Raw genomic sequence first — 5,139 nt, 5'->3', positions numbered from 1 at the left:
ACCAAGCGGGACTTGAACCCGTGACCTTTCGCTCACCAACACACTCCTTAACCATTTAAGGTAAACTGTTTTTCTGATTTACATCTAATACTAAATATAATAACCTGCTCTTTTCCTTCTCCCTCTATCTTCTTCCTCATTCAAGATTAAATCGACAGGGCTCGTATTCATTCTTCCAAATACAGTTTAAAGTTCAAATTAAAGTTTCAAATTTAATTGCAAATGATCCGAGATTAACAGTAGACAAGAAATAAAAAATAAAAAATAAAGAAAATGTACAGCAGCTGTTCGTTGTTTTTGAAGAAGAAAAAAAAATGATTTTACAATTGATTAAGTTTTGGAGAAAACTCATAACATGAATTGTGTTTCAAAACACTTATATAATCTTTATCAATCATTAATTTAACTGAAAACCTTGAAACAAATTCGAATTTTAATGAAGAACAATAGTTGACTTTTTCACTTTAAATCTTTGACTCAGAAATTCGTTTTCGTTAAATCAAATTGGAATATGAAATTTAACACACACAATCAAGACCAAAAGGAGAAAATATCTACAATTATACTTTTCTTCAATCTGACTCGAATCAAAGTATTGATTATATGGGTTCAGTTTGTGATACCGAAAGGAAAAAATAATAATAATAATAATTAGATGAGGAACTCCTTTCTCTTATTAAATAATAGAAGTAGAATATAGGGTGTGATGTGAATGAGTGAATCCAAAAAAATGGCGATCAAGTCAGTTGTAGGGTTGTACTCCTTGACTTGTTGTGTCTTGATTGTACAGAGGCAGAAAAAAAAAATGAAGATATATAATACGCGTAATGTTGTATATATATATTAATTAGTATTTATTTTATATAATACTATATATCTGTTTTTCATATATTTATATTTATAAATTATAATTAATCTTACTAATTATAACTATATTACTATATAAATCCTATAAATATAATTATTTTAATAATATCCTCAATATTATAGATAATATAATTTATAATACTATATTAGTAATAATAGTAATATTATTGATGATAATCATAATAATAACTATAACATTTATGATAATAATATTATTAATATTAATAATAATAATAACAATAATACTAATTATAATAAAAATAATAATACTAATACTAGTAATGTTGATAATAATATTAGTAATAATAATACTCTAACAATTTACATATATCACATACATATCTATAGATTATATATGTTTAGAACAATATTAATAACACTAGTATTTATATTACTATTGAAAATAATAACAACATTATTATAATAACTATATTTATAATAAAAATTTTATATTTTAATATTACATAATATTGTGTAGGTAAAACATCTACCTAATATACATTACATAATAAATTGTAGTTAGTATTAACTTTTATACATTTTAACATATATTGAAATATACATATAATAATGTTAATTATATATAGAAATCATATATTTTTATAACGATTCGATTCAATTACAACTTAATTATTTATATTTTATTTGACATATTAAGTTTAAATGTTTAAATTATATTTTATTATTTTCTAATTATTATATATACTTTTATTTATATATAAATATACATATATATACATATTAATTTACATACAATTTTTCGTGAATCGTCGGGCATGGTCAAAGATCAAATATGTACTTGAATACAGTTCAAAGATTTTGAGACTCAACATTACAAACTTTGCTTATCGTGTCGGAAACATATAAAGATTTAGTTTAAATTTGGTCGGAAATTCCCGGGTCATCACAGTACCTACCCGTTAAAGAAATTTCGTCCCGAAATTTGAGTGAGGTCATCATGGCTAACAATAATTATGTCTTCCTGACGAATATGAGCTGATAAATAGAATTTTTTTTTTTTTACTGTTGAGTAATATGGATAAGATAATTCGATTACTCGAAGAGTACGAGTGAAGCTATCACCAACTAGTGAAATGAGAAAGACATGTTTCATCATAACTTTTGACTAGTCATGGTGGAATTTCGGAATTCAAGGAATTTAAAAGAAAATCTATGAAATCTATAAGATCTGATTCTTCGGGATTTATGGAAATTAAGATCTTTTTAATTAAATGCGATCACTTATCTCGATTGCTCTGTCAGGTATTTCCATTATAAATGAACTTCTTCCGTTCCATTATATTCACCATTCTAATACTTTCTTTCTTAGTTCGTACATCCAAAGGATTGTGAAAATGCTTAATCCAGTTCTGATCTTTGTTCTTATTCTAACTATCGCCATGATCGTTCTTCTTTTCCAACTTCCACCAGAGGAGTCTGCTTTTCTACTTTGCCCTCGGGATTATAATGTTTTTAATTCTCCCGTGTCTTTATGTTGCGATAAACATTGATATACACGGTTTGTAATTTGTGTGTTGTTATCGGGCTTTATATTCTCCCTTATATTCCAAAGCTCTATGCTTTTGTTTTCTCTTCCCGACTTCAAGTCAAGCGAATAATGGTCCAGAATTTATAGATATAGAGTTTCGAATGATTATAATGTTCAAAGCAGGAAGGAACGTGATAGCACGATTTGATTTTCAAATTTATCAATCATCACGGAAGATAGAACCATCAAGAATACATTTTCTTAATTTGTTCAGGAGTTAAGTAGAATGAAAGAGTTATGTGACATGGCATATGATGACGTTATGATCCGTGAATCATCACGTCCCATTAGAACTCAGCATGATTTACTGTAATATAATCACGTTGATCAAGTGTCATTATATTATACTAACTCATGCTTCAGTTCCCAACATTACTTCAATAACATTCATATTTTAAGCTCGAAAGTTTACAGAATATAGAAACTAACAGTTTCTATATGATGTAACACTGATAGCACGAAGAGATTAATGATTTCAGATAAGAATAGTTATGAAAATATATTCAGAAATATTGAGGATATTTATAATGAAAGATACGATAATATCTCGGAATATCTAAGATCAGAGGATGATAGAAACTATTGTCCGCAAGGGTTTAGAGTAAAGAGCAAGATATTCGCTAAAGACTTTAGCGAGCATTGAATCATTTGGATTCTTTGAAGTCAAACTTATTCTTTGTGAATTGTCCACGGCTTTCTTCATAGTTTCGCATAATCTGCTTTTCGGTACTAAATTTTCTATTGAATGTTTCCAATATAATGATACACAGGAAGCACGAGGAGGTATATAATTTCGGACGAGAATATTTATGAAAATATCCTCAGAAATATCGAAGATATTGATGAGGACATTTTGGAATTTCTAAGTTCGATGGTTGATGGAGAAAGGTTTTCCGCAAGATTTTAACATGACTTCGAAGTAGGATATTCTCTAAAGATTTCATCGGATACAGAATCATCTGGATTCTTTGAATATAGGATATGGTCCTTGTATTTGTCCTTGGTCTTCTTCATGGTTAACTGTATCCGTTTTCCAGTTCCAACGTTTCTGAGCTTTTCCAACATATTATTCTTTATCATCAAGCTTCCAATGATTAAGTTGTTTACTGTTGTCTATGGTTTCTGCTGCTTCATTCAGCTTTTTCAACATTCAGAGTATTGATTTGCGACTGAGTGCTTTTCATAATTTCAGAATGAGAGATCATAATCCTAAGAGATAAAGGTCATACATATAACTGTTGATGTAGATATGCTGTGAGTTTTCAAAGTACTGATTGCTGATTCCCGGTAATTGGTATGACAGTTCTCGTTACAAGTTGTGGATGAGTATATGATAGGGTTTCAATGAATAAATATAATGATTTGTCAGAGAGATTTAAGCTAAGAAGCAACGAGGTTGCTGGTACGTCTGTTGGTAATATGGTGGAATATAAAAGAATTCTCTGGTATCAAAAGGGTAATCGTATATATATCAGAATTATAGTAAGGCTACTTTGAATGAAAAGTCGAAGTTGACTTGCTGGAGCTGTGACAAAATTGGCTACTTTGAAAAGGGATAGCAAAGTTATTTTTGCTAATAAATGCCAAAGGATCTGACGTGGTTACGTGTTAAACTTTTACTCAGTTGTCGAGAGTTTCTCAGGTGCATAACTATATGCATCAATATTTTCCCCCGTAAATGGAGTGCGGTTGGTTCATCCTCTCGATTGAGGTGGTTTCAAAAATCATGAAAGGTTTGAACGCAGAATGTAATCGTGAAGATACAAATGATGTTTAAGACGAAATCAAGTGGCAACTTGAAGAATTGTTTAGTTTCTTATGTTATAATCAATATTTTAATTCATTTTAATTGTCCAATGTTATTAGTCCACATTCGATAGTCCACAGTTGACAATCCAATAATTCATATATAGTTTAATATTCGAATTAATACGTGTCGTGACCCGTATACGTCTCAGACTCAATCACAACTCAAACTATATATATTATTGTAGAATCAACCTCAACCCTGTATAGAGAATTCGATCATTACTGCATATAGAGTGTCTATGGTGATTCCAAATAATATATATAGATGCGTCGATATGATATGTCAAAACCTTGTATACGTGTCCCGATAGTTAAAGTGCGTAAAATAAATAACAGAAAATTAAATAACGATAAATAAAGTACGTAAAGTAAATAACAGAAATTTAATGACGATAAATAAAATTGCGAGAATATAAATTACGATAAAATAAATTGCGATAAATAAAATGTAATCAGTTAGCTAGGAACAGTTAGCTAGGATTTTGTTAGCGTGGATTCTTAACAAAATTTCTCATAGTTAATTTGTTTGTTTCTAACAAATTTTATTTTGTACAATGTTTTCTTCATTATGCCACTTGTCAGATTTTGATAGGTCAAAATCCAAATATGAAATTGAATGAAAATGGTTATTCTGTGATGAATGGATTAGTATAGCTGTGGTTGCAAGTAGGATAGTAATTGACTGTTGAATCAGATTCGAAGAATGTACTATGTAACTTATTACTGTGAAATCTAAATATTCCTCGGGTATTACCTACCCATTAAAATATTTTCACCATTAACACTTTGTACAAAAGAATTTTTAATTATAGTCTTTATGAAACACTATATATATACATATATATTTTCTTCAGACGTAATCATGGATTTAATGAGTCAATGCTATATTAAACTCATTAGGCTTACGGCTAGAA

Source organism: Rutidosis leptorrhynchoides, chromosome 2, assembly GCF_046630445.1.
Source record: "Rutidosis leptorrhynchoides isolate AG116_Rl617_1_P2 chromosome 2, CSIRO_AGI_Rlap_v1, whole genome shotgun sequence".
NCBI classification, from domain to species: Eukaryota; Viridiplantae; Streptophyta; class Magnoliopsida; order Asterales; family Asteraceae; genus Rutidosis; species Rutidosis leptorrhynchoides.
The sequence above is the reverse complement of the archived record's forward strand: the minus strand, read 5'-3'. Positions refer to the sequence as shown.